General features: G+C 39.6%; 1 protein-coding gene across 5 annotated transcripts in view; it reads right to left on the minus strand.

Moving 5' to 3' along the window:
• The window catches only part of SULF1 (sulfatase 1), a 132,472-nt gene that overhangs the window by 102,614 nt on the left and 6,327 nt on the right, over positions 1 to 23,531 (minus strand). For 3 of the 5 annotated variants that reach the window (XM_060775441.2, XM_060775443.2, XM_060775446.2), the window contains exon 2: positions 13,133 to 13,191. The exons of 1 other annotated variant lie outside the window; for it this stretch is intronic. The gene's annotated coding sequence lies outside the window, so the exon portion shown is untranslated. Of the gene's footprint in view, positions 1 to 3,575; positions 3,597 to 13,132; positions 13,192 to 23,531 lie in introns of those variants that run through there. One more of the 5 variants, XM_060775445.2, reaches the window with a different exon arrangement.

Here is a 23,531-nt window from a genome sequence, read left to right on the forward strand (position 1 = left end):
GGGAGCTCCTGGTACAGCCGTACCAGCACAGTAGGGTTCAGAATGCTCTTTGATTGTAGATGAATTATAAATCCCAGCAACTACAATTCTGAAATGTCAAGATCTATTTTTCCCAAACTCCACCAGTATTTGCATTTGGGTATATTGAATATTCGTGCCAAGTTTGGCCCAGATCCATCACTGTTTCAGTCCAGAGTACTGTCTAGATGTAGGTGAACTACAACTCAAAAACTTAAGGTCAATGCCCAACAAACCCTTTCAGTATTTTCTGTTGATCAATGGATTTCTGTGTGTTAAGTTTGGTTCAATTCCATCATTGGTAGAGTTCTGAATGCTCTTTGATTATAGGTTAACTATAAATTCCAGCAACTACAACTCCCAAATGACAAAATCAATCCCATCCCCAACCCCACCAATATTCAAATTTGGGCGTATCAAGTATTTGTTCCAAATTTGGTCCAGTGAATGAAAATACATCATTTGTATCAGATATTTACATTACGATTCATAGCAGTAGCAAAATTACAGTTATGAAGTAGTGATGAAAATAATTTTATGGTTGGGGGTCATCACAACATGAGGAACTGTAGTAAGGGGTTGCAGCATCAGGAAGGTAGAGAACCACTGGTCTACAGGGAAGGTCAAGCCTCTTCCTATCCTATCCTCCCTCCTCCGCTAAATAATATGGGTACAAACTACTCTTGTAATTCAAACTCAAAGTGATTATAAAAATTTGCCTCAATGGGAAGCAAAAAGAAAATATTTTTAGAGTAGCTAAAATAGTGGTACAGCAGATTAACCAAGTCAAATGGGCAGAAAGGATTTTGTATTCGGGGTTGATTTCAGCCCTCCCAAAGACCTCTGACTCATCCTGCAAAGAGATGCGGAGTTTGATCACAATCCAAAGTGAGAGTTTAATGTACAATAAGGTCATAATAAAAGACTAGAACTTAAATCCAATTAGAGGAACTTAATATTAGGCAGGATAAGAATTTACTTGTGAAGATTTATTACCATTTAATTATTGACCGGTTCTTATTTGGGTGAAGCAAACTCTGCTGATGGCTTGTTTGGCCTAATTAAGTAATGAATATAGTATTTCAGTTAAACACTCTTTGAAGACAACATGTCTGTGCTCATTTTCACAACAGTGAAAGAAATCAGTGCAATCAGAAAGAGAATCATCAAGCAAAGTTACTATTGCATTATATACATTGTCATCTAGCTGCAATCAGGGTCAAAACAAGTACTTACAGATGTGGAATTTTATGTACATGTTGAACATACAGCACCTTATTAGGGATTACAATAAAGGAGATTCCACCTGAACATGAGGAAGAACTTCCTAACTGTGAGAGCTGATCAGCAGTGAAACTCTGCCCCAGAGTGTGGTGGAGGCTCCTTCTTTGGAGACTTTAAAACAGAAGCTGGATAGCCATCTGTCAGAGGTGATTTGAATGTGATTTTCCTGCTTCTTTGCAGGGGGTTGGACTGGATGGCACACGGGGTCTCTTCCAACCCTAGGATTCCATTATTATTTCCAAAGACATGTCTAATTTTTTTCTGCAGCTCATTATTTAGCAATTACATAGAAATCTGTACATGAACATCCATTGTTAATTTTATATATCTTAAATATTCCACTTACAAATATCAATTCAAATAGTAGCCCAATTTTCCTTACCAGATAGATCATGCTGCAGTAGCCCAACTAATTAAGAGTTCACAGCATCACAAATCTAGATTAAAAGTTCATTTTATTGATCCAGATTAACAGTGCAATCCAACAGGTGTCAAAACGATTGAAAACTGATCCATTACAGCTTACTTTGAAGTAGGAGGACATCCGAATGCAGACTAACAGAATGATTTAATGAGTGAAACATATATGAAGGAATCTAATGATAAAAGAACTACTTTCCCTCAAGGATTTCTGGATTCATACTAACAGGGTGGAAGGGAAGGCCGAACAGGGTATAGGGTTACAGCCTGTGCTGGATGGGGTTACACTCCCCCTGAAGACGCAGGTTCGCAGCTTGGGAGTGATCCTGGACTCGCCGCTGAGCCTGGAACCCCAGGTCTCGGCGGTGGCCGGGAGAGCTTTTGCGCAATTAAAACTTGTGCACCAGTTGCGCCCGTACCTTGGGAAGTCTGATCTGGCCACGGTGGTCCACGCTCTTGTTACATCCCGGATAGACTACTGCAACGCGCTCTACGTGGGGTTGCCCTTGAAGACTGTTCGGAAACTCCAACTAGTCCAGCGTGCGGCAGCCAGATTGCTCACCGGAGCGACATACAGGGAGCATACCACCCCCCTGTTGTGCCAGCTCCACTGGCTGCCGGTTCAATTCCGAGCACAATTCAAGGTGCTGGTCTTAACCTACAAAACCCTATACGGTTCTGGTCCAGTGTATCTGTCCGAACATATCTCCCTCTACGTCCCACCTCGGAGTTTGAGATCATCTGGGGAGGCCCTGCTCTCGACCCCACCACTCTCACAAGTGAGGCTGGTGGGGACGAGAAGCAGAGCCTTCTCAGTGGTGGCCCCCCACCTGTGGAATTCACTCCCGGGGGAAATCAGAACAGCACCAACCCTCCTCTCCTTCAGGAGGAGGGTGAAGACATGGCTGTGGAACCAGGCCTTTGGGCAACCAGGCAATTAGACAATGACAACCAAATAAGACAATCAGATGTGTAAGATCGGCAGGATTGTCGAAATGGAACCAAAACAGATCTTTGAGTTAATTGTACACTGATGGGTAGGAGGAAGATCTAGGTTTGTATTGTTTTTACTGATTTTATCATTTTACTGATTTTATTGGATAATGTTGAATTGTGGGAATTTGTACTGTTATATTTTTTGTGATGATTGTTTGTGTAGCAGGCGTCTAAGTGCGCCTTGCAGCTGTAAGCCGCCCTGGGTCCCCTTCGGGGTGAGAAGGGCGGGGTACAAGAACCCCAAATAAATAATAAATAATAAAGAGGAGAAGAATTTTATTTGACTTTTAGTTGTTTCTTTGTGATTGGTTGAAAAATGAGTAGAGTTATGTACACCAGGTTCAGGCGAAAGTGATGATAATATGCAAAGCCTTTCCCCAGCCCATCAACACACCAGCAAAAAACTCTTTATTTAGCTCTATAATGCACTAATTCTAGAGTGAACAATTCTGCAAAGTTAAGGTATTTTCACATTTTTCTGCAATAAAAATATTGCAAGGTTAGATCCTTGCATCTCTTCCTTCGTAATTGAACCTTGCTCTCTTTCTAAGGAGGAGAGATCTAAAACATCACATGGACTATGATACATAATCCCAAAGACAATCAGATTTCAGCCTTAAAGACTTTTTTTTCCGGAAAAGCAACTTGGTGGTTGGCATTAATATATGTTTTGCTACTGGTTAGTTAGTCTTGGTCAAAAGAAATTGTTCCACTACTAAAAAAAATAAGAGTTCCAAACGTTATTTTGGAAATTCCTTAACACCACAGTTAGGTCATAATGGTTGTGGTATTCTGGAACCTGAAGTTTAAAAAGTAACTTTTCAAGCTGTGCAGATTCTTCAATGAGGAGGTCCTACCTTGCCGGGCCCCTAGGTAGTCATAGCAGCTGAGTTCCAAATATTTTGTATCCAATCAAACTCTGCAGGGTGTTAGGAATTTTTCCATTACAATATTACTGCCAAGCTTGCTGTAAGGAACACATTTTGGATTAACTTTAAGAATAAATATTAGCACAATAGAATGTAATATAATTAACAGAGTTCTATAAATGGATCACATCTTAAATGATAGCTTCTAGTCCTCTCGGAACTACTTTTAAAATATTAATCACAAGAATCAATGCCCAGTTTCAGTTACCTTAAGTTAATTTCATGTGGAGCAGTTTGCCTTTCGAACATCCTAATATTAATGTTCAGTCTCCTTCTTCACTTTCAAACTCCATCTATTTTATTTTGTTGAGTTTTGTTAGCACTGATACAAGGAAGTCCAAAGGGCAGATATATAGACTTCAATTATTGTTATACAGCTAGTATAATCAAGAGGTTTGAATGTTAGACTAGGACTTTGGGAGACCAAGACTCCAATCTCCATTCAGCCAAAGAAACCAATTGGGTTGCTTTAAACAAATCACACTTGTAGCCTAAGAGCAAGGAAACATTCGAATTCAAAAACATAACCATGTTAATCTGGAATATCAAGATGCAAAGAAATTATGAACCACCTTAGAAACTATTAGGGAACTATGTGGATAGCATATGCTTTCATAGACTAAATCTATGATTAAGTCTAAGTATCTGAGGAAGTAGGAGGAGATCAAACCAGTCCATACTCAAGGAAATAAAGCCCGGCTGCTCACTGGAGGGAAGAATATTAGAGGAAAAGATGAAGTACAGGGTGAGGCAGCATAACTTCTTTTTTTTAAATGCACGCCATTCAGTGGGTTGAAGATGTAGCGGAGCGCTAGTGGTCTCGTTCGAGAGGCGGGAATATAAAGTTTTGTCCTGACACAGTTCAGTCGCCATCATGTGTTGGAACAGTGAGGAGCGTGCTTTTGCCATTGAGGCCTACTTTTCGAGCGGCTGGCCCGCCCTCCAGATTTGGCCCTTTGTGATTTTTTTCCTATGGGGATTTTTGAAATCCTGTGTTTATGTGAACCGTCCAAGGACCCTACAAGGTTTGAAGACCAACATCCAGGAAGAAATTGCCAACATAACGCCTGCTATGCTGGCAAGAGTCATGACAAATGCCAGAAATAGTTTTACGCAGTGTATGGAGAATGGGGGACGTCACCTACCTAATTTGATCTTCAAAACTATGTAAAACAAAACTTTAGGTGTGTGCCTACATTATATAAAAAAATTGATTCATACAATGGGTTTTATTAAGTTTTGAAAAAAGGAAGTTATGCTGCCTCAGCCTGTACTTTGGCCACATAATGAGAAGGCAGGAAAGCTTGGAGAAGATAATGATGCTGGGGAAAATGGAAGGGAAAAGGAAGAGGGGCCAACCAAGGGCAAGATGGATGGATGATGCCTTTGAAGTGACTGGCTTGACTTCGAAGGAGCTGGGTTGAGAAACACTGTACTACATCCTTCTGCATATTGATATTACCATATGCTTGCCATAAATTGGAGTTAACTTTAAGGTACATAACTATTTATTTTCATACATAGCTTCCAAAATCTTAATATCTGAATGTACATATGTGTGCAAAGATGCACATGACACTTAGAGAGAGCCTACATAAATACAAAAAAAAGTTTCAAAAAATATCTTTAATACGAAACAGGACAAGCTATTAAAAGTGCAAGACCAATTAACGGCCCACATTTAGACATTTCTAAAACAAGTAGCATTTCTTTCAATGGAAGAGCTCTTCACATCCAATCTCCTTTGATAACAACTAATAAAGATGAGGCATTAATCCCATGCCAATACGCTCAATGTTTTCCAGTCACTGAAGAGAAATCAATGATGCAGGGACTTGCAAATGTAAAATTGCTTTTATTCATAATGTTGTAGTCCCAGATGTTCCAGCTGTGGAACTATACATCTGAAGCCTGTTGTTGTAGAGCGTCTACAGAAAGTTCCAACACTTTTGATCTAAAAACCTCATAAAAATACTCTCATGTATGGAGAAAGCTGAACTTGATAAAGTTATTTAAAGGAAGCAGTATGTTCACCAGAAGCTTGTAAATGGGAGATGTTCCTAAGGGAAGTATTTTTAAAATAAATTTCTCTGTATGTCATACATGGTCTGTCCCAAAAAGATATGAGAATGGTTTTAAAAAATTGAACATACATGCAATTTCAGTTCATTCCCTGCAAAATAGGCTTGTGATGGAATAAAGTGATTCTAGAATTGCTGCCACTCTTCATAGCAATGGTGGAAGTTTTTACTTGAGTTGTTCAAAGCCTTTGTTGTAGTTGCCCAGACATTTTCAACTGCCCCAAAAGGATGTGTTTTGGGGTGGATTTTGAACTTAGGGAAAGAAATCCCTGGTGGGCGGGGAAGCCTTCACATGAGCTACATTGTTTTCTTTTCCTGAAACTGAAAGCCACTATTCCACAGTCCTCCGCATTTTTGCCTGTGACAAGACACAAAAATTATTATGCACTTTGCTAATGTACTGTAATGTTTTTAAATGCTTAATATGTATTAATTTTATTTTAATTTTAATGTTTAATGTTATTGGAATTGTATGTGTTGAATAATAGCCTATATGCAAGCCACCTTGAGTCCCCTTCCAGGTAATAATAATAATTAATAATAATAATAATAATTTTATTTTTATAACCCACCTCGGGGACTCAGGGTAAGTTACATGGGGCCAAGCCCAATCAACAGAGTTAAAAACATAGCACATTAGGGTGCATAACATCAATTTAAAACAACATAAACGTTATAATAAAATATTAAACAAGTATAGAAAGACGGGGTCTAAATTGGGTAAATAAATAAGTAAATAAGGTGCAGACTCTTGAGAAAGCACAAACTATATGTCTGCCCCCCACCCCACCTGCTTCAACCCCCACTTTTTTTCCTGACCCTTCTGAACTGTGCAAAATCTCCCATTTTTGTAATTTTGGGGGCAGACTATGTGTATTTAGAAACTCATGAAGTGATTTCAGTGCTAATAGAAACTGCACTTAAAGAAGATTGAGATCAGTAACTATAACATTCAAAGACATGGGGCAAATTCAAGTCAAGGACATGCAAAAAGTCAACCCAGTAATAGATGACAGTCAAATTTCTTGGTATAACACATGGCTATAACTCATTGCCAAGAAAGAGAGTGAGAGATCCTAGAAGCTATGACACATTTATTACATTATAAACTTACAAAGATAACTGCTTACTTTTATTGGGAATCTATGTATATACGCAAAGATATAGAGGTAAAGTGAAAATATTGAGATTAGAATGGAATCTAGAAATATTACTTTAACATTAGCCCTTCACAGAGAGTTAATATGTTGCAATGAAATAAGCACCGCATTATGTTTGTGGAGACTAGGGTTCAAATCCATGCTTGGCCATGGAAACTCACAGGGTGACCCTTGACAAGTAATATTCTTTCAGCCTCAGAGGCTGTAAAAGCCCTTGTGAACAACAACAACAACAACAACCACCATGATAGATTTGTCTTATTTGGAAGAGGGTGTGTGGATGCTCATGCGGTGTCCCATTTGGTTGAGGAGCCTAATGTGCCAAATAGCTACTGGGCAGCAACAGTAGTGGAGGGTGATATTGGTACTGTAGCAAATGCTTGTTGGTACTATGAAGAAGGAAGAATGGTAAACCCCTTTTGAATGCTTGTACTATCAAAACTCTATGGTCCAAAATGAAATAAGAAATATTGATGGAGGATTAAACTTCCTGGCTGGATAGAACTCAATAAGTTACTGGGGAAGAGCAGAGAAAAACTACAAGTAACATTGTGGCTGATTGTGCAACTGGCCTCAAGCTGAAAGGAAGCCAAGATGACTAAACGGAGATGGTTGTACTTTGGACATATCATGAGAAGACGTGACTCAAAAAGACGCTAATGCTTGATAAGGTAAAAAGCAGTCAAGGAAGCAACAACCATGAATCTGGAAGATCTGAGAAGAGCTGATGATTGTATGGTGACTAGTGAGGTCTCTCATTCATAGAGTTGCCATAAGTCAGAGTCAACTTTAGGGTGCTTAACAAAAACATGTGTTTTGAACTGTTTTAATTTAGTGCAATTAATAGAACTGTTGATTCAATGTTTTCAAATTTTGGATCAAATAGATTTTTTTTACTCTTTTAAATTGATATGAATTATATTTGATCCTGAGCTAGGAAAAAGGTGGGCTATAAATTTAGAAATCAATGCAGATTTATGTTCTTTTGTTACAGGTGACTTGTATATCATTTACACAGAGGCATGAATATGTCACTATGCTGGCATGGCTTGAGAAAAGTTAATGAGACAAAATGGTACCTACACTTTCCGTGTTAAAGTATCAGCATGTCTCTCAGTCATCATCAGCTTCTATTTCTGGCAGGTTTGGCTTCAAGCAGTAAAATATAAGTGCAGTGCTACAAATTGACACTTACTAGAGGCAATGACACTTCAGGAAGATTTGACAACCCAGGTTTCAAGTATTTTAACGTAAGTGTAAAACACACACACAAGACTTGCAAACTGGCTACTTGATATTCATTGGTTGCTCTCTAGTGTGTGTAGTGATTCTTGGCCAGATAAAAATTATTATTTCAAAAAGCATATCAACAGTCTACCAGCAATGTTAATGCTTAGTGGATGGGAAAACAATTGACAAGCAATCTAACCCATTAGAAATCAAGTGTAGGATAATGATTTGGAGACTATAGTTGCAATTGTAGATGCAATTTCTAAGCAGTCACGCTGAATTCTGAGGCTTGTTTCTCAGCAAATATACACAGAGTTGCACTGTAATCTTTGACTCAATGCCACCATGAATTCCCTAACTACTAACCAGGCCCAGCCCTGCTTAGCTTATGAGATCAGAACCCTTCCATCAGGGATTCCCTAAGTAAATTTAGGCAAGTTACTCTTTCAGTGTCAGAGGGAGAGAGGGAGGAGGGGGAGAGGAAGAAAAAGAAGGAATGGTAAAGAAAAGAAAGGGGAAATGTTATGAGGGGGAGGGAAGGCAGGGGCGGAAAAAGAGAGAGGGGAAGAGAAAGGACGAGATAAGGAAGAGAGGGAGAGAGAAGAAAGATAAAAAAGAGGGAAGGAAAAGAAAAGAATGGAAAATGTATGAGGGCCGGGAAGGAAAAAAGAGAGAGGGGAAGAGAAAGGGAGAAGGAAGAGAGGGGAAAGAAGAAAGAAATAGGAGGGAAGGAAAAAAAGAAGGGAAAATGTATGAGGGCAGGGGAGGAAAAAGAGAGAAGGGAAGAGAAAGGAAAAGAGAAGGGAGAGAGAAGAAAGAAAAACGTGGGAAGAAGGAAAGGAAAGGAAAGAAAGGAGAATATTATAGGTGTGTGAGGGAAAGGAAGGAAGGAAGGAAGGAAGGAAGGAAGGAAGGAAGGAAGGAAGGAAGGAAGGAAGGGGGAAAAAGTCAGAGGGAGAAGGTATATAAGCGAAATGGAGGGAGGAAAGAAAGAGCCACAAAGAGAGCCTGTCCACTATTGCAAGAGCATTGTTAAAGAAACATTGTGAGGTAGGTCTTCTCAGAGCTGGAGAAGGAAGAAAGCATGCGGGCAGCAGCGCTTCAGACACCTAGTCAATACCAGGTATACGTTAGTTTATTTTGTACATGTATACTAGAGAAGGCATACAAGATGCAAATGACTACACAACAGGCGGGCATGCCAATGATTGCACAGTAACCACGCACAAACACACACAGAGTTGGGAATGCATCTATATTTTTTCAATGAGATTTTGAAGTTTCTTCTGAAATTGAAAACATGAGCAAAAGAAACCTCCTTCAGTGTGCATTCATTTGGATTAATTAAGACCGCTGCGTTTATGCTAATACAATAATAGTGGAACATTTGCAATGTATTTCATGAGGTCTAAACAGTAAGAAACAAATTCGTACAATGCCAGTGTTGATAGCCTTAAGCAAACAGCATAATAACCAGTTGTTAGTTAAACACAGAATAAGTGGCTTAAGAGGGTAATTAGATACATCTTTAGGAGTCTTAATTTAATGAATTGCACCACAAATATTTCCCCAAGCACAAGCTTGGGCTTATTTCCAGCATTGTTTAAACTCTTACAGATACTGTAAACTACATGCTGAGAACTGAAGACATAAGTATTCTGAGATGGGATAAATTATGCATCCTCGTTACAACATGATACTCTTCCATTAGCATCCCACAATTTCTAAATGCCACTGTTTTATCATGCAAGATTTTGCATAACCAGAAGAAATGCATTACTAAAATAAAATTTGACTGCCTTTTTAGGCCACCCAGGACTGAGGATGCTTTAACACAGCAATTTGCTTCTTCACTGTAGAAAGATGGTTAGAGCAACTTTAATACAAACAGATGCCTTTTCTTCCACATTCAAGTAGACTTATCCTTGGCAGTTACATGAGTCTCTAAAGTAGTGTTTCTCTACCTGTGGGTTGTGATCCCGGGGCGGGGGGGCGGGGGGGAGGTCCTGAGGGGTTTCAGAGGGGTCGCCAAAGACCATCAAAAACACAAATTTCTGATGGCTTAGGAACCCCTTTGACATAGTCATTTAGGTTCACAGTGTACAGTTGTTTACATTATGGATGTAGGTCAACTAAGTCTCCCCTAAATCTGTCAATTCATCCCAAATCCCTCTGGTATTTTCTGTTTGATTGTAGGTGAACTATAAACCCCAACAACTACAACTCCCAAATGTCAAGTTCTATTTTCCCAAACTCCACTAGTGTTCACATTTGAACATAGTGAGTATGCGTGCCAAGTCTGGTCCAGATTGAGTGCTCTCTGGATGTAGGTGAACTACAACTCCAAAACTCAAGGTCAATGCCCATCAAATCCTTCCAGTATTTTCTTTTGATCATGGGAGTTCTGTGTGCCAAGATTGGTTCATTTGAATCGCTGTTGGAGTTCAGAATGCTCTCTGATTGTAGGTTACTTATAAATCCCACAACTACAATTCCCAAATAACAAAATCCTGCAGTGTAGATGCACCCAATATCACAGTAAACATTAAAGTAATTTCAAGAGAAACAAATGGAATAAAGGTGATCCTTCCTTCAAAAAAAATATATCTTTTTTTCTTTGTATACTTTTTCTAATGTATTAGAAACTTTCTAATCAAATATTGTTTTAAAGTGGCCTTCTTTCAAAACAGTGAGAGTTCTGTTTAAACTGCAGGTGCATTATTACAAGCACAAAACTCACATGTGTGTTTTCTATTGCCTTTTTTTTACACTCATTGAACCTCAAGTGAGATAATTAGGGCTGCAATTTTTAATCCGTAATCCTAGACAAACCTTTATAGAACCAAGCCCTATTGTGTCCAGAAGTTCAATGTTGATTAATTATTAGATTAAACATGATCTTGATCAACTGATATTTTTTCCTGATTAATTAGGATTTTTTTTTAAAAAAAATAGTACTATTAAGAGAAGACCCTGCAAGTGACAAATTGACATGCCTCAAAAATACTACCGCCTCAGGAAAAAATGTTTTGGTGTTTCCCAGATATGATGGACAATAATCCTTATCAGCAGCAGCCAACAGAGGCATTTTCGTGCTAGTTAAGGATGGTAGGAATTAGGTAAGGTGAGGCTACTTTTAGATAATGCCTACATTTTCTAAATGAAATGGATATAAACTCTTTTTGGAACAATGTTTATTCTATTAGGCACATCTTAAAAATCAGTGAAGCAAAACTCACATGAGCAGTAACAACAGTTTGTAGTCGAAGGCTTTCATGGCCGGAATCACTGGGTTGCTGTGGGCTGTATGGCCATGTTCCAGAATTAGCTGGCCCTGATTGTTTCCTGTCTGGAACTACCCTGATTTCTGAGTGCTATTCCCTAACACTTCCCAAGAAAGGATTCCCCAACACCTCCCAAGAAAGGATTCCCCCAGGCAGCCAGGCTTTGAAGCTGCAAGGCTATTCAATGCTAATCAAGCTGACCAATTCACACTCACCTCAAACAGTTCTTTCTCTCACCCTGGAGAGTCCACAGATATATAAACCCCACTTGCCTAGTTTCCAACAGACCTCACAACCTCTGAGGGTTCCTCCCATAGATGTGGACAAAACACCAGGAGAATGTTTCTGGAACATGGCCATAGAGCCCAGAAAACTTACAGCAATCCAGTAACAACCATGTTTAAAGCCAGCCAACAACCCATGCCCCTAAATCATACTGATAGTTATCATACCATTCAGCATTCAATACAATATGCTTCCCAATTTCTGTTCATCATACTTTTATTGTGTCCTCACGCACTTGAAAAATGTGTCCAGTTGGTTCTCCATATCCACAGATTTCCACCATCCATAGCTTTAAATAATAATAATAATAACAATAGTAATTCCAAAAGTAAACCTTGATTTTGCCATGTTATGTAAGGGATATAATTTTACTACACCATTATATATAAGAGGGTCCAGTGTATCTTAATTATACTGCAATCAGAGCAGACAAGCAGATAGTTAAATCCTGCTATGCCCCTTAGAACGGCAGTCAAGGATTACGGTATTTCAAATAAACCCTAAATACTAGCAAGTCAAGAAGAGGAATAAACTTATTTGTCATCACTGAATGTCCAACAAAGGAGCAAAGAAAAATCAAGTTGAATCTTTTGGAATACTCAAATCTAAAAATGGTGGTTTCATATGGTGAATGACCTATTCTCTCTTTTATGGAAGCTAACAAAAATAATTAGCACACATCACCATTCATAACACCATAGTGCTTTATAATGTTGATAAACCCAAGGGGCCATTTGTGGTGAAGTTCTTACACTTTGTGCATCCACATTTTACAAGTAATTAACACAATGTCATTATGAAAAGCCCCCTCCCCCCAACCTTTCTTTCTTTCCTGATTGACAAGACTTGGACCTGGCTCACTGTGATACCATTTCTGCTAAGACACATTGAATGTCTTTCTCAAGATGCATCTTTGTAAATGAATCAGCATATTCAAACACTAAAACCACCATGTTGTGTTTGGGGAGGATTCTTTACATCTTCCCCAAACTCAACATGGTGATTTTAGTGTTTCACATCCTCTTTTTCAGCAATGTGTTAAGGAGAGAATGAGGGAGATTCAATGAAGCTATGGATATTTTTGGGCTGTTATTACCATTAGGCAGAGTGATAGAATCATCAAAGGATGGATGGGCGTGAAAGGGCAACAAATTGTTCATTATTGCATTATTGTGGCATTTTTCCATCAAGGAGTGGGACAAATGTTCATGGGATTTAATTCTTCAGAAACCATGATAATCTGGCAAGAGACTTGATGGGATATGGAAGGTAGAGGGAATATGCCTGGTACTGCTTTATGTCAGGCAGCAACTCCAAATTACATTACGTTAAAAGCTAAAACATGCCAAATTTAATAGATACCTAAATTTCAAATGCCAGCACTTTAACTTATACAAAGAACCAAAGTGTCTCAGGTTATCCTCTTGAAAAATTGGCTCGCTTACCTTGACTGAAGTTTGAAATAAAGGAAATGTCAAACATGTATTCTGCGGTATGTGACCAGCTGTTGGAAGAAATAAATTATCCGTAAGTAACTGCTTGCACATTTTCTGTTTTGGTGAAAAAGAGTTGACTTTGCTTTCTAAATCATACCATCAAACAGTAAATTTGGGAATGTAAAATTATATGCTAACCCAGAAATCAAATGGAGAGAGAGCACTGAGCTCTGAAGTTGGCAAAATAGGATTAATTTCAATTGCATGCATGAATTCATTAGACAGCTATACACCATTTAAGCCTCAGTGCCTATCTGTAACCATCATTGATGCAATTAGGTAGCAATTTAGGATATGGCAGAAGAATAACCCGGAGCCCTCAGTGGTGCAGTGGGTTAAACCCCTGTGCTGGCAGAACAGGTCACGGGTCTGAATTCGGGGAGAGAGCGGATGAGCTCCCTCTATCAACTCCAACTCCAGCTCCTCATGCGGGGACATGAGAGAAGCATCCCACAAGGATGATAAAACATCAAAACATCCGGGCAACCCCTGGGCAACATCCTTGCAGACGGCCAATTCTCTCACACCAGAAGCAACTTGCAGTTTCTCAAGTCGCTCCCGACATGACAAAAAAAAAAGCAGAATAACCAAATCAGATAGCATTAGAATCATAGAATCATAGAAAAATAGAGTTGGAAGAGACCTTGTAGGCCATCCAGTCCAACCCCCTGCCAAGAAGCAGAACAATCGCATTCAAAGCACCCCTGACAGATGGCCATCCATATTTAAAAGCCTCTATCACACTCTGAGGCAGAGAGTTCCACTGTTGAACAGCTCTCACAGCTAGGTAGTTTTTCCTCATGTTCAGGTGGAATCTCCTTTCCTGTAGTTTGATCTGTAGGACTGGTACATGTGGTTTCATTTATCCACATTTGATCAAATGTCACCTCTCTAGGCATTTTCTAGGTCCTCCAGTGTAACTCTAAAGTATGCTTGGGCTGGATGACCTTCCTTTAAATAGGTTTTTGCTATTATCGATCATTTCGGGTATCCATGCAAAATTCAAGTGTGTATCTCCTGGGATGCAGAAGTTGCATTACTGCTACAAAACACAGAACTTGAGACCTAGCCTCTCATCTCCTGTAATGTCATACAGGGTATCTAGGGAATTGAATGATGTTTCAACTGTCTCTAAGACATCACCTTCCTATCATTTGTCATTACAAACAAAAGGAAAAAGGACACTCCGAAGTATTTAGTCAAAATGTAAAAGGGTTGCTTGGACATCCTTTTGCTTTATGAAAGATACCTAGAAGTGATGCTTATATTGATCGTCTTCACTTATAACTCAATTATGACGTCATCATTTCTCGAAGGAATGGACTTTTGGATTTGCCACACACACACACACAAATCCCTCAAGACATCCAACTATAATGCTAACAGATAAGCATAAATAGGTTCTTGTGGGTTTTTTCGGGCTATATGGCCATGTTCTAGAGGCATTTCTCCTGACGTTTCGCCTGCATCTATGGCAAGCATCCTCTGAGGATGCTCGCCATAGATGCAGGCGAAACGTCAGGAGAAATGCCTCTAGAACATGGCCATATAGCCCGAAAAAACCCACAAGAACCTAGTGATTCCAGCCATGAAAGCCTTCGACAATACATTAAGCATAAATACTAGTAAAATCCCTAGTTTCACATGGTTTTCATCTTCATAGTATGTTTCTAACTTTTTGTAAAACAAATCTAGTATACATGTACATACATATAGACGAGGTCCTCTCATTCTCATGAAAGCTAGCTACAAGCACTAAGATAACAAAATGTTTAGAGTTGGACAATATTAATTATAGAAGACAACTGTAGACTTATGGCTCAATTATCATGATTTAGTCTATGAAAAAGTGATTTAAATTGCAGAAATGTGTGCATCAAGCAGGAAACAAATAGTTTCAATTAAGTTCTTTGTGCTATTTGAGCAAAATAATATATTTCTAGATATTATGCAAGAATATTATCATTTTCTGCTTTACAAGTATTTGGTATGCTTATAAATCATTTGCAGGAAGTTCCTTGGAAGCGAACCAAGTATGACTTAGTTTGGAGGATAACAAAAAAAGGGAAACTAGGAGTGCCTTGAGATTAAGATCTTTATAACATAGGTCAAAGCTTTTAAAGAAATGAATTATTCAATGACTTTGGATTCTGTATAAAATGTGTGACGGAAAGCCTATTGGCTAAAGTCCTGTATTCAACGGGTCATAATAAAATAGATGTCCATTATCTTTTATCTCCACAAAAGAAGAAACAAATGAGTAAAAGGTTTGCAGGCCATTACCCCTTTTAACCTCAGTCTGAAATTATGATTGGTATTAATTCAGGAAACAGTCTCCACACCTTTCAGTCCCTTCCAGATTGAAAATGAAATAGTCAATTTAAATATAAAGTAGAAGAAAGCAATTCAACCCTTAAGACCTCAGGAAAAGAAATTCTGTCAGGAAAAGTGGGAGGCAAATGCAGATTAAAAGTCCTAAGTATCCTAAAGGCACCATAACTAAGCTACTCTTGGAAGCTAAGCAAGGTCAAACCTAGTTGGTACTTGGATGAGAGGCCACCAAAGAACACCAGGTGTGCAAGCTGTATTTCTGAAGAAGGAAAACTGCCTTTAAGTATTTCTTGCATTAAAAAATCCCAATGAAATTCATGGGGTAAGTATGAGTACAAACACAGACACTAAAGATGTCATAACTGATGTCCTAAAGCGCAATGACAGGAGAGATTTCAAAGTTTGGATACTACACCTGAGAAGGCCAACATTCATATTCTTACCCTGTTTCTCTGAAAATAAGACCTCCCCTGAAAACAAGACCTAGTAGAGGTTTTGCTGAATCTATATAAATAAAAATGTAATGTTCGTCTGTGGGATTAACATAACTCAAAAACCACTGGACGAATTGACACCAAATTTGGACACAATATACCTATCAGGCCAATGAGTGACCATCACTCATAAAAACACTGAAAAACACAATGGAAGGGACTTAAAAAGCCACACACACACACACACACACACACACACATATATATCTCAATGCATGTACAAAAACAACTCCCCCGGTAAATGAAACACACAATAGCATATTCACACTCTCTTCTGAACTACAGCTCCCAGCATCCCTTAGACCAGGCCCTTTAGGAGAGGAGGATGATCCAAGCTTGCTTCTCCTTGGATTTCTTTGAGAGCACCCCAATCCCTGCATATTTCCAGTGTCCTATTCCTGGACTGCAACTCCCAGCAATCTTCCAGACAGATAGATTAGATGGAGATAGATAGGTAGAAATATTAATCAGGAGGACTGCTAGGAGTTGCAGTCCAAGAATAGATAGAAGAGGTAGAAGAGGTAGAAAGGGGAGAAATAGGAAGGGAAAGAAAAGGGAGGAAGGAAGGGAAGAGGAAGAGAAGGGGGAAAAGGGGGGGAAGGAAGGAGAGAAAGAAAGGAGAGAAAGAGGAAGGTTGGCCACAGCAACACGTGGCAGGTACAGCTAGTTGCTAAATATAAGGCCTCCCCCAAACATAAGTCCTAGTAAAGTTTTTGTTTGGAAGCATGCTCCCCCTGGTGGACAGAAGCTGCAATACAATCCCTGCTGTACCAGTGGTACGGGAACTACTGTAGGAGATTGTGACAATCTCCAGACAGTGTGTAGGAGCCAAGTACTTTACAGCCCTTATTTTTTGTGGCCCTATGTGTGAGGGTCAGTATATTTATTATATACTTACAACTACTGTGCAGTATACAATAAATGTTCTTTTTTGTTGTTCAACAATAAATGTGAATTTTTCTTCATGGAAAAAATAAGACAGCTCCTGAAAATAAGACCTAGTGCATCTTTGGGAGCAAAAATTAATATAAGACACTGTCTTGTTTTTGGGGAAACAGAGTACCGGTAGCACAGTCAAATTATGTCTACAGTTTATTCCTTTTTTCCTAGTTTTTACCAGGAGCCAATTCTCATTTACAGTTCCAGATAGCCCTTGCTAACGATATCAACCTTCCACTGTCAAAGAAGAAATACTAATGAGCAAGATCGAACCATGAGCTGTGAGATATTCATTTACAAGGAATAAGGGCAACAAAACACTTCCAGAAGCAGACCTTGAAAGCATGCACAAGTAACTTCACCTGCAAACTTGATCACAGCAGCCTTAACCTTTTCCATGCTTCCTGGGTCTTCCCCCCACCCCCCAATCTTCTCTCCTCTTTGCTTTTTCAAGCACTGGAAAGCATTATATTATAAGTTTCATTAGCCCCAATACTTGTCACAAATGAGTCAATTACAGTCTTTTGAAAGGGGTGGGGGTAACATAAGCAAAAAGTTTTGATAATTTGCACATGTTTTCCCAAAAAGCCTACATGGAAGGCTGTAGAGTTGCCGGAGTAAAAAACTACCAGTGCCGTATTTAAGAGTTGACTGGAAGACAGAATTTCAGCAAGTGTTGCTTGTTACCTGGTTGTGTGATGTGATGTGTGTGATGTGATGTACCTGCTGAAATTCTCTCTTTTCCACACAGCTGTATAAAATCCACATTGAACTGAATTATATGGCAGTGCGGACTCAGATAATCCAGGGTCCTTCCAGACAGGCCCTATATCCCAGGGTCTGGTCCCAGGTTTTCTGCTTTAAACTGGATTATATGAATCATCAATGTCAGATAATCTGAGAGAAACAGAAAGCCTGGGATTAGATCCTGAGATATAGGGCCTGTCTAGAAGGACCCCCAGTTCAAAGCAGATATTGTGGGTTATGTGTTTTGATATTCTGGGTTATATGGCTGTGTAGAAGGGCCCTTAGATCCCAGGACCTGATCCCAGATTATCTGCTTTTAACTGGATTATATGAGTCTCCACTGCCAGATAACCTGGGATAAACAAATAATCTGTGATCAGATCCTGGGATATAGGGGTAGTGTGGAAGGGGCTTTAAAGACAGGAGCCCTCTCCAGTTTTCAGTGGCAATTCTAGAAGGCATTCCACAATCTGATGACCCTCTGGGAAAAGTGGTCCATCAAGTATAAGCTCTCAGGCTGTTGAGACCTTTAAACATCACCAGCACATATTGAGACCAGAAACATGCTGGCAACCAGTGCATTACATTAAAACCACTGCAACATGGTTTCCATGAAACATTTCTATCAGAAATCAGGATGCTGAATTTTGTATTAGATGCAGTTTCCAATTTCAAAGACAGCTCTATATAAACTTCACTATTGTAGTCTAATTGGGAAGTTACCAATACATGAGCTACTGTGGGGAGAACAAACCCTAATCTTTCACATGCAATGTCCACTAACACTGAGCTACAGCTGTTAAATGGAATTCTTTGGCAGTGTTAGAATATGTTCTCATCATAAGAAAGGCAATTTATAGAAATAGATAGTGGTGTTCCAAAATCTCACATACCTGTGACAGGAAAAGAAGAACTCCTTATTCACTGCCTTATTCCAATACAAGGTGGTTTCTACTGCTCCCCACCAAAGCCTGTATAGCTCTAGGCTCTTAGGAGTTCTTCAGAGCCAGAAATTGTGGGTGAAGCACCTTTGCATGTGAGATGAAGACAATGGTGGTCAGTTCTGGATAACAGCCATTTTAGTCAGTGAGGTTCTCTAGAGGGAGTGAGTATAGTCCTCTACCTGCAGCAAGTGCCTAACCCCACCTAATGGTAGGACCAGCCCTGCAAATAGCTAACCCAACAGGAAAGATTATACAGTGGAACACATTTCAACAAAAGCTTCTTATAGTCCTCTTGAATGACTAGAACAAGCATGGCATCAGCACCATGTTTCCAGGAAAACATAAACTGGGGCCATCCTTCTGCTCCAGGAGAAAAAAAAAACCAGCTGCATATGATGGATAATCTAATTAATTCACTGTAATAATAACTGGAAAGGATTTGCAAGTCAGTCACACTCTGGATCGGGGTCAGTGCTGCTGGACAGCTGCCTAGGACCACCTTCAGCAGGGCCCCCACTATTGATCCCCAGAAACATGCCCTGCTTTGGCCTTTCCCTCTCCAAGTGTGAGAACAGGGAAAGAAGGAGTGATTTTTTTTCCATTGGCATCAGTAGCAAGGAGGTAGATCTACAGATGTCATGTAGGTCAAGCAGTCTCCAAAATGTAGATCTTACATTTCTTTAACAGTCCATTTATTTAACTTCCCTCCCAAAAGATTCTCAAGGCTGCAAATGATAATAAAATACAGATTAAAAACAGAATCACTAAAACACATCACCAAAGCAATTAGACACTCCCTCCATCACAATAGACAAGAATGTATATTACAAGCTAGAGAGTGGTATCCAATTGTCTGGAATTCTCCAGGAGATTGTGAACCCATGACGAAATCTACTTGGCCTGCAGATGCTGTAAAACAAGACATTCTTCCAGGCATTCTTCAACTGCAATTAGCTTCTTGGCTAGGACAGCCAATACTAAAGATGGGAGCTACAGTCAAGCATATGCTTCCCATTCCTAATGTAAAGCTTATCTTTGGCCAGTTCTAAACAGGAAACATCCTACAGCAGAGGTAAACAATTGTAGAACGGTATAGAGCCACACCAGTCCTCCAGGAAACCTTGAACCACTGCACACCCTCAACACACATCTAATCCTGCCCCCACCCAAATATCATTTTTGCTCCAAAAGACCCACAGGAGAAATGGGAGCACTTTCACTATATTTTTTGTCTTCCTGGGCATTTTTTCTGAACTATTATAACAGAAAGAGAACAGAAGTCACTATTCGTTTCGCCTAGGCATAAGGATGCTTGAAGATGGCAAAATGTGGTGGAAATACACCTCCATGGCCCCTAGAGAACATTCTAGGGTATTTAGAAGTAAAGACCCCCTTTTAAAGATTTCATTTTGCAATCCCCCCACTCGCAACATTTTGACCCACTTCTGTCTTACAGGTACAGTAGAATCTTGGTTATCCGACCTTCGCTTATCCAACATTCTGTCTTATACAACGGAAGGATATGGAAGGCCTTATTTGAAAAAATCAATGTTTTAATTGTACAAAATGTATAAGGTTGTGGGTGAACTACAACTCACACCATGCCATGTTAATCCCTTGAAACTCCATCAATACATACTTAAAGGTCTCTCCTGTGCCCTTCACTTCATGCCGGCTAGGCGCGTAGCCCTTAGCCACGCCCACCAGGATGACTATGCGGTGCAGAGGAAAGGGAATGAAGCCCTCCTTTTTTCTTGCCCCCCTCCCCAATTGTTAATTCCCTCCCAACGCTTGCAAAGCCCTTCCGGGAGAGTGAGAGTGAGCCCCACATACTTTTCCTTGGTGCCCCTTTGGTAAAAGGATGGCACGCAGCTCCCAGATGGAAGAAAGAAGCAGGAGGGATCCTAAAGGGGATCAGGTTGCCAAGATCTTGGCTGATGACTTCCCAAGGATCCAAGGGAAAGGGCTCCTGGCTCAGGGCGCTTTAGTGTCCATCTCCACTACCATTGCTGCAACCCAAGGAAGAAGAGCGAGGGATCAGCTTCCCTCCTTGGCGAGGCTCCCCATCCACATTGCAAGGAAATCCCACACTCAAGAGGTCAGGAAGGGAGGCAGAGGAGAAAAGGAGGGAGGATGCCACCCCACCGGTGGTGAATCAATCAGACAGGCCAGGAAAGAAGGGAAAAAGGGAGAAGAGGGAGGATGAAATGGGGTTGGGAAGGAGGCCCCCTTTTTAGCTCCTAAAAAAAGAGGTGAATGCATTTAATATCCCTCTGTATTATTTGACATTTTTGCTTATCTGACGTTCTGCTGGCCTGTTTATGTCAAATAAGCGAGACTCTACTGTACATTGTAAAGATGATTTATCCATCACCGAGTGGTAAGTGACAGTGGAACAACTTTCAATATTCCCTTTTTTACAGTTCAGTTGGCAATATAACAATGCTTTCCATGTCAAGTCAAATGTTTACTGCTGGGCTAAATGTGTGTGGCCATCCTCCAAATACTGCTCCAAATACCCATCTATTATTTCATTAGCTACTGTGGCCAGGGCTGTTGGTCCTGCAGTTCAACAACTGCTGGAGGGCTCCATAGTTTCTAGTTCTATTTCACAGTATGATATCAGAAGTTGGGTAATGCAAGGGGAAATGACCAGCCTAAGTTACTTTTTTTGGGGACTACATCCCCCAGGATACAGATATGTAAAATAGAAGTGTGCTCTGCAATAATCATCTCTTGCAAAATGTAGGTGTATTAATAGTCATCATACATTTGTAGAAGTTGGAAAAGCTGATTTGAATTCAAACAATCCTGGAAATCTGTAGCCAATAAAGAGCAATTTTTTCAAGCTCCGACTTCCCATTTCAATAAATCCAGAGGTCATTAAAAAAAACCAGAATGTTATCACACATTCAGGCTCAATCTTGTGTACACGTTGCTGTTGTGTGCCACACATTTACATGAAAATAAACCCCATAGAACTCCCTATAACAGACTCACAAGGCAAAATGCAAAATAGGAAGCTGTAAGATAAGTAGTGGGCAACTCACTGTTATTTGCACAATGACCCTGGTGTGGCCCAAGATAGTAAGCTAAGTTAAGTTATCCTAGCATTCCAGGAGTAGATAATAAGTCTGTTTTACAACTCTGAATAAGCCATCTGTGAAGCAGATTCAATCAGCCTCAATCTCACAGAAAAATTCTAGAGATAAGAAAAGAAAGGAAAGGATAGACACCGGCAATCATTCAGCCCTATAAAGGGATTTGAAGCAATCTGCCAATCAGGAGATATCATGTTAGACAAAGAACTCAGTTCCTGCTGGATAGGATGAGCTAAACCCATTGTAAATCAAGAATAATTCTTGACCACAAACTTGGATAGTATGGGCCCTAAACTAATCAGGAAACAAATAATGAAGCAACAAGCAAAGAAATAGAAAAAGGATAGTTTTATCTTAATATCAGTAAGCTTTTCATGTTCCACCTATATTGCAAACAGCAAACTTCCCCATCAAAAAATGGGGCTGTGTGAAAGGGAGATATGGGGAAGAATCTAGAGAGCACAATTCAGATGAAGTTATTTAACATGGCCTTTCATGACTACCAACCTGTTTCTTGAGATGTACTGAAACATATTCATGGTATTCTAGGGAGGCACTGGCACATTCCTCAACCAATTGATGCAGCATAATTGTAGAGAGATAGTAATGACTGCTAGTATTTAAACTACCTCTCAACATTGTCATTATAATCATGGCTTGAAAAACCTTGTAGCATTCTGATTAAAGTAGCAAAGCCACTATCCATAGTTCTTCGTTATAATGGATGATGCTGCCGCTGTTAAATTCAGAGATAAAATCACTTCAAGTTGTTTGTAGGTTCAAAACTTGTGGCAATGATCAAAAGGGCTTTCTCATATGAAGCTCACACAGCACTGACAGTGACCAGAATATTTACATTTTGGACTACAGTTCCCAAAGCCTCACATCAGCATAAGTTCTTGGGACATCTTTAGGCGTTTGAGTTTGTAAGCAGTTATTTCCTCCATTTCCACATGGGCAAATCCACAGATGTCAACAAGTTATACTTTCAGAGTAATAAAACCACAACCAAGAGTACAGCTTTGTATGTTTGTAGTATGAGAAACACTTAACATTTTTAAAAGCTTGAGATAGTTAGATAGCTATAAAGTCCTGAGTTGCATAAAAATTTAAACCTTGATAATAAGCTGTCCAAAATCCTTAGAGATGATCTAGTCATCTCAAATACTTCAAAAATCATTCTTTCCATAGATGCTTAACTTCCTGTGAGATGTTGCTTTACAATGCCTTCCATATTTGGAAATGCTGCTCCACACCATCTCAGGGTGTTTCACAACCTGTTTTCATTGGTCTCTGTCCAGAGTGAAATTTATGATTTGATATAACTCTTATCCCAATATCTACAATTATTTCAATGTGGAGAAGGACCAAGTAACTTACTTTCAAGTTTTCCAAGACAAGCAAGAAACAAGGAGACCAAGTTTGAAGTGCAAAACAATCAAAATCTGCTGTGCTTCATTCAACACATTTATCTATTCTGCCTTTTTAAAATGTCTTAGTTGCTGCCTGAAAAGACTCATAAATTACTCTGCAGAACATATGTGAATTAACTTAAGTTTTGCAGTTACACTTACCAATTTGACAAGTAAAAACTCAGATCAAGAGCAAGTAACAGCTTTTGCATATCATGAACTAAGCAGGCTCACCTACTTTGACGATGAAGTGCCAAAAGGAGAAAACCCCTGCCAAGTAATAAACGAACACACAATTAAGCCAATCTACATCAAAGTATGTTCAGCCCCAAAGTGTTGTGTTACTTGCCATTTGCCTGACCACATAGAGAGGGAGAGGG

The sequence above is a fragment of the Anolis sagrei genome, chromosome 4, assembly GCF_037176765.1.
Source record: "Anolis sagrei isolate rAnoSag1 chromosome 4, rAnoSag1.mat, whole genome shotgun sequence".
NCBI lineage: Eukaryota > Metazoa > Chordata > Lepidosauria > Squamata > Dactyloidae > Anolis > Anolis sagrei.